The 12,180-nt window shown below is 41.9% G+C and overlaps 1 protein-coding gene across 1 annotated transcript in view; it reads left to right on the top strand.

The window, feature by feature from the left end:
• PPFIA2 (PPFI scaffold protein A2) overlaps positions 1 to 12,180 on the top strand; it is a 452,695-nt gene that overhangs the window by 7,718 nt on the left and 432,797 nt on the right. The gene's annotated exons all lie outside the window — the stretch shown is intronic.

The raw sequence follows: 12,180 nt of genomic DNA, 5'->3' as shown, positions 1-12,180 counted from the left end.
AACGTAAAATCCAAATAAAAAGAAATATATTGACCTGTGTATATAGCAGATAATGCCAGGTCTCCCGTTTAGTTGTCCAGTAAGTTCCTTATAACCAACGCGTTTCAACCTGTCACTGCAGGTCTTTTTCAAGGTATAAGGGTAGGTACATATCAGGGTGCTTTAAATACCCTGTCTGACCAATTAATTAAACAAAGGAACTTGACTGGTGTATATTATAAAACATATATATAGTGAACCTAAGTGTAGCATATATCAATTCATGTTCCTGGGCACAAAATTAGCCCAGCTGTTCTCACTTGTATGCTTATTTGCCTACCGGAAGTGACAACTGGTGTATCCCTAATAGCAATCCCCATCCAGCTCTAACTTTCCCTTAGTGTATCATCCAAATCTCTCCCCCTCCCCCCGGAGCGCATGGCACCCATCTAAGCCAGCCGGCGGGCACAGTCACAGGACGCCACCCGCGTAGTTCATCGGAAAAACCGGAAGTCGTGTCACGCCTTGGTGACGCTCTTCCGGAATAGGACGGGGCGTAAATTCATCGGGAAAGAACAGTCTCTTAATTGCGGGGCCTCCATGTTGGAGTCCAAATTGACACAGATAGCAGTGTGCCATTTCGTTAGTAACATCTAAACAAATCCACAATACAAAAGACTAGCAGTACACATACCGGACATCCCACAAGGGAAATAGCCCAAAAGTTAAAAATATTTCAATTACATAATGTGATCTCCTAAAAAATAGGGAAATCACATTATATTGTAGACCATACCATATTTGATAAATACCAACATCACAAATCATTGGGGCATAGAATATAAAAAATAAAAATAGTCATCATATAAATATCATTAATAATATAAAATCTGTGCATAAAATCCTAATACTAAAATCAATAGCTTATAAATTAGTAACTTATAAATTAGTAAAAAGCAATTATTAAAAGGGATATGAAAAAGTCTAAGATGATTTATAAGCTTATAAAAACCATTTAACTTCGAAATCTTGATTAAGGCCACCAGGGAATAATGTTTTATATTGGTATATCATTTTCATTTCTTCCCTAGCGATCGCCATCTTATTGTCAGTGCATCGTATAGGCTTTTTTACTATTTTTAATCCCAAGAATTTTTTTATCCCATCAGTCGCACAATGGTGGAATTTTTGGAAATGGGCGGATAATGAATGTGTTTCTACACCTTTTCTAATGTTCCTAAGGTGCTCTCCAATCCTAGTTTTCAAATTCCTTATTGTTCTTCCGATGTATTTTTTATTTATTTATTTTTTATATTCTATGCCCCAATGATTTGTGATGTTGGTATTTATCAAATATGGTATGGTCTACAATATAATGTGATTTCCCTATTTTTTAGGAGATCACATTATGTAATTGAAATATTTTTAACTTTTGGGCTATTTCCCTTGTGGGATGTCCGGTATGTGTACTGCTAGTCTTTTCTATTGTGGATTTGTTTAGATGTTACTAACGAAATAGCACACTGCTATCTGTGTCAATTTGGACTCCAACATGGAGGCCCCGCAATTAAGAGACTGTTCTTTCCCGATGAATTTACGCCCCGTCCTATTCCGGAAGAGCGTCACCAAGGCGTGACGCGACTTCCGGTTTTTCCGATGAACTACGCGGGTGGCGTCCTGTGACTGTGCCCGCCGGCTGGCGTAGATGGACGCCATGCGCTCCGGGGGGGGGGGAGAGATTTGGATGATACACTAAGGGAAAGTTAGAGCTGGATGGGGATTGCTATTAGGGATACACCAGTTGTCACTTCCGGTAGGCAAATAAGCATACAAGTGAGAACAGCTGGGCTAATTTTGTGCCCAGGAACATGAATTGATATATGCTACACTTAGGTTCACTATATATATGTTTTATAATATACACCAGTCAAGTTCCTTTGTTTAATTAATTGGTCAGACAGGGTATTTAAAGCACCCTGATATGTACCTACCCTTATACCTTGAAAAAGACCTGCAGTGACAGGTTGAAACGCGTTGGTTATAAGGAACTTACTGGACAACTAAACGGGAGACCTGGCATTATCTGCTATATACACAGGTCAATATATTTCTTTTTATTTGGATTTTACGTTTTGTGTCACTTCTTCATTAAAGACATTGTACTATATTTGGCACCATTCCTCCTTTTTTTTTTTTGGAGGACTCACTGTATGGAGATACATTACAAGAGTATCCTGTTGCAAGTCTAAAGAAACCTTTATAGGCAGAATACAAGACCCTTACCACGTGAGTAGGGTACGCATGATCTAATCCCCTTTTCATGAAAGTGGCATACATGCAGAAAATCATTTAACAAATAGAAGGGATAAAGAAACCTTTTTGGGATTATCTTTACCTATTTTAACGTGAGTCAGGGTACGCCTTCATTATACCCGACCAACGAATAGCATTATAGACACCGTAAAGAAAACCCACCAGTCCTTTAAAGACACTTTTTCTGTATTTCTTCTTTTCCATGTACTAAATGGACAATATTGGGAGACCTTGAGAACTCCACATATGAGGAGATACGTCAGGATTCTACATCTGCTATAAGGACTAAGTACCATATTATCTGTCCTATATTTTTACATTTGAATATCCAGCGCCATTCGGCTACACAAAAACATTTTGTATTATTTTGTTTATATTGGGATTTTGTGAGTTCCCTTCTTTTTGTGTTAGGCAGTAGGCAGCAGGTGTTTCGCACTACATCTTATAGTCGCTTTTTTGTGATCCAAATATTGGGCATCAACTCTGCTGCACAACCATAAGCGATATGTCTGTGAATTATGTAATTCAGACATATCGTTGGTACACACCAATTGAACGGCCTATATATCGGCCAGTGTGTATCCAGCATAAGAGTTATTATTCCACAAACAGATGTAAAGTTGCATACCCACTATGTGATCTATTGTACGATATATCATTCCGTCGTGGATCGAGCGATATATTGTACAGATCGTGCAGTGTATATGTCTGATACATAATTTGTGATGGACATTCATCGCATCATCCCATCTGCTAATCTGCACAGCATGTAACGATATATTGTGCCATCATATACCGGATCGTGTAGTTTGAACAATGCGCACCATGCATCATTACAAACAGAGGCTCCTCCAGAGGTGTGTGATGTCCTGGTTTTGTTGTGGACCCGGGTGGTGCTAGGAGCAGACACAGAAGCAGATTTAAAACAAAACGTGGAACTTTTAATAAGTGGTTTGGCAGACATGAACAATGGGAGAAAATAAGTCCAGGGATGGCACTAAAGTGCAAATGGGAACTGAGGTGAATGCAATTAGCAAGAGTCCAGGTAGTGGCAGATAGGAGTAGTCTAGTATCCGGGTCTTGTGAGGGTGGTGAAAAAAGACTTGTCCAGCAGTGTGAGGTTCCTGTTAATAGGGAAATGTCCAGTTAATGACAGGCAGGGGAAATCGGGTGTAGTGGTTGAAATGAAAAATGCTGGCTGAGGGAAAATCATCCAGCAGAATGTCAGTGGAGGCAAGGTGCAGGATGAATAGCAGACTCAGGTTCTCAGGCAAGGGGAAGGTAATGGAGGATGCAGGGTAATCCAGCAGGGTTGGCGAAGACAAGCAGGCAGGCAGGTAGCGTATCACAGGAACAGATGGTGAGCACAGGGAACTCTCTCTCAGCTATGCTGAGAAACATGTTGCACTGGCAATGAAGTGAGGCTCTGAACCTCCCTAAATACTAAGTGCTGTGCCGTGACTGGCCAAAGAGAGCATGTGACAAACCAGGATTGGGCGATTAGATCACGTTACCGGAGGCAAGATGGCGGCGCCCGCGCCGGAACGGAAGCACCACCAGCCCAAAGTGACAACATGCCCGCACAGAAACACGCACAGCCAACGCCCCTCGCCATATTGAGACCTCACAGGTAATACCTGTCGACCACCATTCTGAGAAACTCTGGTCGTGACAAGGTGGGGCTGCAGCGTGGTCCAAAATTCAAATAGGGGAGCCACAAACTGTTACCCTAAATGCTGACAAACATCACTGGCAGTTGGTGTAACTCCCCTATTTGAATTATGGACCACGCTGCAGTCCCACCTCCAGAGCCGCCACTGGTCACTTTACTTTTTGGCATATCTGCGCGTTTGTACCGTCATAAGGTGTAAATGTGATTTAACATGTACTTTTAAGGTGAACAAATTAAGGTTAAAACACTGCAGCACAATCAGCCCAGCTTGTGAGAGACTGTTAATTAACATTGTAGGGAAAAAGTATCAAGCTGATGTATACGCAGGACTGCAAATAGAGGAGCCTTGATGCTGGCCCAGCGCTTAATCATATATTTGCAAATGTATGCAACTAATACCTCTGAATTTCTATTATCAGGTAGGATTCAAGTATTTTTATTGATATTGCTGCAGTGTGCTGGAGGGAATAGATCTTCTTTTTCTGTGGTATACGCAATACTGCAAGGTATTACGTATGTGAGATAGCGGTATCAGGATGCGGCCTGGAATCGGCCTTTACTCACCGCTGAACTGGCGTCCTTGGGCTCCAAGGTGTTCGGATGCCAGGTGTAAGTGGTGAGTTATGGCTGAGGATTCTCCCCGGGGTCCGCTAGGGCTTCCATGTGTGCATCCTGGTTCCAGTGGTGGCGGGCATGGGCACAGCCATGTTGGTTCATCTCACCAGTCTCCTCCATTGGCAGTCCTGCGTTCTCACGATCCAATGACCAACTGCCTAGGGGTATTTAGATCAGACTCCTGCAACAGGAAGTTGCCTGATTAACATCACTGTATGACTGAACGTCACTGTTTTCTTGTGACATCCTTATCATGTTCCAGAGCAGGTATTGCTTTCCTGGCTTCCTGTTGTCTTCTGTGACCTTCGTGTACTCACTACCTGTGTTCCTGTACCAGTCCATGTCTGCACCTCCGGTGTGTCTCAAGAGCACAGTTTGTGTGTTTATTTCCAGTGTTCCTGTATCCTCTGTGTACCCAGTACTTATGCCTTCATGTTCGCACTTCCTGTGCATCTCAAGTAGCAACCTTGTGTACTCAAGGTGTTCCTGTGTCTCAATACAAGTTCGTTCCCGCACCTCCGGTGCACTCATTACCCGGGCCTCAGTATGTTCCCAGAGCATCTTTGTGTACTCAGTTCCTGTGTCCGTCCCCGCATTCCCGGTTCATCCCCAGTGCCTCTTTTTGTACACAATACCCTGATCACAGTAATATCTGCACCTCCCGTGCGTCTCAAGTGTATTCCCGCGTACTCACTCCTGTGTACCTTTTACCAGTTTGTGTCAGCAGCTCCAGTGTGTCTCAAGTGCAACTCTGTTTTTATGCCCTTTTTTTCCTGAGCAAGCCTATCTTTGGATCATCCTCTCCCAGTGCTTCTAGTGCCTCTTTATTTCAGTTTCTTTCTAGTGGTAATCCATTCCCAGTCTCCCTGTATTTTTTTTCTAGTGTTCCCTGTGTAAGTGAATTTCTCATTATATTTGTTACGGTCTTCTGTCACTCCCAGGTACCTGTTCAGAGCACCGCGACCTGCTCACTTGGTGCAGCGAAAACCAAAGCCCAACTGGAGGGGTCACTGGAGAAAACCACCAAGTGAGTTAGACTCCGTGCCTTTAGGCAGGTCTAGCTAGACCTGGGTTTGGCTGCAATTAGAAGACTGTCTGTCACCCCGGTCACTGCTTCATGGCTATCCTAAGCCCCCCGGTTCTTGACGTCAACAGAGGTATTTCTAGTGCCCGTTTGCGACGCGCGGTAGTGGGCAGCAGTGGGCGACTATGCTGGCTGTGCGGTGGCATTGCAATAGCATTTATTAGCATTTTTTCGCAGCGGGTCTGCATGCGTAATCGCAGCTGTCATCGCAATAGTGATCCGTAATGAAACAGGCCCCATGTCATCTATATGATTGTGTAAGGCTGTTCCATCTACTCAATGTGCATGCAGTGGAAGAAAGGTTGGGCGCCCCAATGGCTCCCACTTTGAGCAATGTAGATGGGACAGACCTGGAAGATGAGAGTGGAGGGATAGAATGTAGCCAAAGTGGGGGGAGGGGGGAGGGAAGCAGAGGGTGGGGAGTGGGATGGAGCTGAAGGGGGCGGGGCCACTATAATGCAGGTGGGAGGGAAAGGGACAGGCCTAATACTTACCCATAGGCTAAGAGGCCTTCTTTACATGAGGGACTGGTTAAACTGCAGGAACAGGGTTTGTTCACAGAATTCAATGGTCTGCTGTAGCAAAAAGAAGACATTATGTGCGCCACCCTAAGGGGTTGGGTATGAAATACCGGCATCTGACTAGCCGCCACCCTAAGTCTGGAACCAAACAACTTGTAAATGTACATGTATATTATTTTACTAGCCATTTTCTTGAAGAGAACCACATCTTATTTCTCAGTTAGATATTAACTTATAATGGTTATATGTATTTATTGATCTGAATAATATATAACTGCAGCATCTTTAGCATTTATTGAATTCTTAGGCATTTAATGTTTTAATTATTTTTCATTGAACATAGTGTTAGGAAAGGGTTACATGTTTAAATTTTTTCAATATTGGTTCCAGTCACATACTAATCTACTAGTGACTTTGTTTTCTTGCTGGACATCTGCATACTAAAGGTGCCCATCCACTGGACGATTAAATTGAGCGATTGAACGATAACGCTATGGTTCAATAGTTCATTAATTGTCCGCAAATCGATTGGAAAAATGTCTAAAACGACTAGCAATGCGCGCTCCCGCTGGTCATTTAGACATCTATCATCGGGCAAACATGCTGGACAACCTGACGAGAACGTCAGGTTCAGCATGTTTGCAGATGATCGATGTGCCTACACTGAACGAGCAAACGACTGCACGATTACAATGTCGTAATTGTGCAGTCGTTTAGATGTGTTTTAGTGGATGGGCACCTTAGCTCTAATAACTTTATGCTGAACTTTTTTTTGTACATCGGTGCATATTAACCTACACATTTCAGTTGGTAGACTGGTGTTAGGAAGACTTCTTTTTATCTGTATGGTTTATCTTATTATCATTGTATGGATATTTTGTGTGTATATGTTTATTAGATTCATCTGTATTAAAAATTATTTTACATTTACAAGTAAAGAGCCCTCCTTTTGGATTACTTGTCTTTTGTGCAACTATTTCTAGAGAGACCGCTCCTCTTCATGGTAGCTGCAGTTTACTTATAAATTATTTCAATTAACAGTTATAGATGGTCGTGTACATTCAACTCTGCATCAAGCTCCACATGTCACACGTGATTGTATTTGACATGTGGTGTTACTGATGTTTTCCTAACTCCAGCAGGTTACTACACTTAGACTTATGCAGATGGGCACTTTGAGAGCTTTTTATTTGGATTACCTTTAGAACAAAACCTAGTAACAGCGCACTCTCCTATCGCCATATTAAGCTTCTTAATTTGGACTTTAAAGTTTTGGCTAAAATGATGGCGACTCACCATCAGGGTATCTTATCCTTGTTATTTACCGAATACCAGCTAAGTGTTGTGGTGGGTCGCCATTCAGTAAAAGGGCTTCATCTTTTTTTTTGTAGTCTCCCCTTCTGCTCGTTCTAACATGCTCCTCAGCCCGGATGCTCATAAGGCATTTGATGTGGTCTCTTGGCCATATCTCTATAATATCTTGTCTCATCATGGTTTTTGTGTGGACCTTTGGGCATTGATCAGCTTTTTTCTATGATTCCCCTGCCTCCTTATCCCTATTACTTTTCGACATAGTTCTGTATCTTATGCTGAGAGCTATTCAGGTTTGGTTAGCCATTGAACATATTCAGATTGGAGACAGATCCATTAAAATCTCAGCTTTCACTGAATATATATATATATATATATATATATATATATATATATATATATATACCTTTCCAACCCCGACGATTCTTTACGTCTTCTTAATGGACAAAATTAAAGAGTTTGGCCTATCTTCAGGATTGGTGTGACCGTTGATAAGTCATCTGCATTATTGAATCAATCGGGACTGCACATGACCTTCCTGGGCACGAACTGTTGAATTGATGTGGGCAATGATTTTCTTATTTCGGTGCGGGACCTTTAGGTCTAGCTGTATAGATGTGTCCTCATACACTGTTGCTCAAATCGCTGCTGCTGCTTATTTCCATGTCAAATTATGTTGTGCTTCATATACAGTCTCCGTAACACATAGATATGGAAGTGTTGCATATAAAATGAATCAATGCAGATTCCTGGTACGTCTTAGCCACATCACATTGGGACTAAAGGCAGTATTCAATTAGTGGTGATAATATTGCCGGGAACAAAATCAGCCAATTTCGCCACGATTATCGCATGCGAAAAAAAAACAGACAAAAACGTGTAGGCGCGATAAAAAAATAAGTGAGAAAGTCAGGACATGTAGGAAATTGCATCTGTACCCCAAAAAATGGCTGACTTACATCGGAAATTAATTTCGAAGTGTATTATTGGGCATAATAAAAGTATTTAGGGTACTTAAATTGCGTCTGTTGGCGGTAATTTGCATACTTGAAAAACTGATAAAATTAGAGAGAGCTATTATTTTCCAGGAAATTACTGTTCCACATAAGTTGGGGGTACTTTAAAATGGGTGCAAGTATATTTTCTTGTCGTAAAAGTGTACTTTTAAAAACCATAAAAAAAAGGCTGCTGCAATCACGTGCAATGTTTAAACCACTAGACGCATCCATATAGCCCCCCAAAATACCAGACCCAATACATTTAAACCGATTTTTATTGTTTTCACCCAAAATTTGTTCGTTTTTTGCCAAATTACGCAAAAATCTTTTGGGGAAATGTATCATTAGGGAGGTATCCAAAGGGTTCTGAAAGAAATCCCCAAATTTTAGGCAAAAATAGGGATTTTGCTTTTTTTTTTTTTTCCACCTGGTCGAGATGGTGAAAACTTTTTGCTTATTTCTCACCATTCGATTATCGCAGGTGTGATAATTTACAGCAAAATCACGGGGGCGAATAAGACATTGCGGATGCGATAATTTACCACAAAAACGGCACTTATTGCACCTAATTGAATCCGCCTCTGACGCTTTTTTGACCGAAAATGATTCAAAAAGAACCTTTGTGCAAGCAGAGTCACACGTTCTGTGAGTTCACAGATGCCAGGTATCACGCACCTCATGGCATATAGAGGTGCTGGAACCATATTTGGGGCAGACTGCAAGAGATACTGGAACTAGATGATGTAGCACAAAAGAAGCAGAATAGTTGTACTGGCAAAGTGTGATCAGCAGTTCTTGGTTTAAATAAAGTATAGTTAGTGCTGATAGGCTGGGCCAAACATGTGACTGCAGTTGCCGAAAGCTGGTTGGCAGGGCATGTAGTTTATAGACCAGAGGTTTAAATGCTGCCGGTTTATATCCCGAAAGCAGGAGCCCGACAAGGGACTTAAGATAGGCGTTGAAATACCGACGCCTATCTTAATTTCGACGCTGGAATGCCGAAGGACGCCGATCAAGGTAAGTCCGGCCGTCCTTAGCACTTCACTGCGGGGGGTTCGGTTTAGGCACTACCAGGGGGACTTGAGGTCAGGCCCTCTTTGGGAAGGGTTAGGCTAGGGGAAGGGGGGGGGGCTAGAGTTAGAAACCCCCCGGGAGGGTTGGGTTTAGGGGGCGGGGGTGGGGGTTAGGTTTAGGCACCCCCGGGGGGACTTGGGGTTAGGCATCACCTCGTGAGTTTTAGGGTTAGGCGAGGGAAAGGGTAGGGTTAGAGTACTTACATGCTCCATCGGGATTCTCCTCTGTCGGGTTTCCGGTGTCGGCATTTCATCAATAGCCACCTGGATTTCATACCTAACCCGGTTGGCAGAGTGGGTCATGTGATCTCATCCAGGATGACAGCGCTCATGGTTCAGAATGACAGGAACCGCTGTGAGTGAGATGCCAGCCACGTACACAGAAGAGTGACCACAGGTCTCAGGGATGCAAAAGACGGCCACAGATAGCAGTAAGGTGACACCACCAGACTTAGTAACTGGGACCTGGACTTCAATAAGTGACATTACGCAAGCTAGTTAATTTAATAATTTGGATTTTTTCAGGATCAGCACTATGCTAGTTTGACACCTGTAGATACATCTAATCCTCTAGAAAAGATATTATCTACATATTATACCTAGCTCCATTCTCCATTAGACTGCTCTAGAACCATATTTGCAGACTCCTCCTGCATCATACCCGCAATAACCTATACGGAAATACTTTATAATTTTCTTCCTAAGCCTCAGCCTAAGAGACATTTCCATATTGGATTGACAGATGATCACAAATGCCTTACATGTGTGACCACCATGGCTAATTTATTTAATTGCCTTTGGCAATGCCCTACTATTTAGACAGTCTGAATTAGTGTATGGAAATTTACAGTAGACCATGTAGTAAGCTCCTTTCCCCTTACCCCAGAATGGGCGATATTTGGGATTATTCCTGATGTTGTTATTAGTCATTTCTTCAGCAGCACACAAAAGCGTCTTACAGATGTAGATTCATGCTCCCCCCCCCCCCCCCCACAATGCTATTATTCAAAACAAAACCGTTTTACATCTTTAGTATGGAGTGGATAGAGGCTTCCCTTCAAAAAGAGAACTGTTTGAAACATGGGTACGTTTTTTGATGTAGTCTCCTCATATTAAACCCAGATTTGTAGGTGCTTTCGTTCCACGATGTGGTTTGAGACTTTTACACCTTTTACACCAGAGCTAAAACCCGGGCTATTGCAGGGTTAACCCAGATAGCTCCTTGGTGTAAAATGGGAAAGGGTTGCATTCCTGCATCGAGTGACTTGGCAATCCAACCAGGTAACTTGCGGGGTTTAACACGGGAATGACCCGTGAAACCCTGCAGTGTAAACGGCGCGATACGGGTCACAATAACCTGGAGTGAACTGCGCCGACTCGGGAATATCCTGGGTCGGCGTCGGCTAAACTCTGGGTCTGATCCGGTTTGGAACCCTTTTCCAACCTCCGGGTCAGACCCGGAATTTAGGTATAAAAGCGGTACTACTTCTCCAGGATAATCCGATATTATATTCATGATGCCAACTATTATATGACTATTAAGGATTTCCCGTCTTTGCTGTAACCAAAACAAAACAAAATCAGATTATAGATTATCCTGTTCTTTTGGTAACCACTATTTTTCTTTGTATTGTATTTATTGGAGGTTATTGTCATTGAGGTGGCTTCTTCTACGGGAACTTGAAAAATGTTTTTAAATGCTTAGAGAAAATGCATTAAAGTAATTTGTAAATCATAAACTACTAATCTGCTGGTTTTAGTGACTGAAAATTTGATAAATTTTAAAAGTGTAGTCCACACATTTTCCTTTGTTTTTATTCCAATTTTTCAGCTCATAACAATGGTAAGTTAATTGTTAACTTTTATGCTTCTAGTAAAAAAACAAGTATATATTTATACTATTTCTAACCTATATACTTGTCAGTTAACATCTCTACTTCTGACCAATTGCCCATCTCTGTTCACTACAACATGCATAAAGTGGAGTTGCCCATAGCAACTAGATTTTTGCTTTTATTTTCTAAACAGCACTATGCAGTCATAGTTACAGATAGTTCTTTAGTTTATTCTTCAACAATATTGCAGCCATGTAACACAGCAGTGCATCCTTATTGTTCAGTAAAGGTTCTTAAATGTATTTATTTTTGTACAACTGGAATATATACACGTTACAAAAAACTGCGCATCATATCAACTATGAGATATAAATGTAAAAGATTGAGTGTACATCTCCTCTAACACTTAATTTTGCTATGAACTGTACCTTCTGGTTTGAATTACCACAGCCAACCCTTCCTGATTTGATAAAGCACTGTATGCACACATTTAATTACACTGCTGCTTTAAATACAATGCATTTGACAGCAGAGATGATACAGCTAAAGGGAGAATGACTGAAATGACTCAGATACCTTGAAGGATGTGGTGCTGGATCCTCAGTGTGTGACCAGGTTAACCCTTCCCAGGGCTCCGAAGGAAGGCCTCAAATCAAACAGGGAAAACATCTGAAGTCAACTGGGGATAACTGCACGCAAGAGAAGGCGTAATTACTTCAGATTTTATTTAGGGACTGGTAGAAACCACTGAGTCCAACAAGGGAACAGACTTCACACTT

This window comes from Taudactylus pleione, unplaced genomic scaffold, assembly GCF_031769625.1.
Source record: "Taudactylus pleione unplaced genomic scaffold, aTauple2 ptg000040l, whole genome shotgun sequence".
NCBI lineage: Eukaryota > Metazoa > Chordata > Amphibia > Anura > Myobatrachidae > Taudactylus > Taudactylus pleione.
This window is presented reverse-complemented; position numbering and strand designations above follow the sequence as displayed.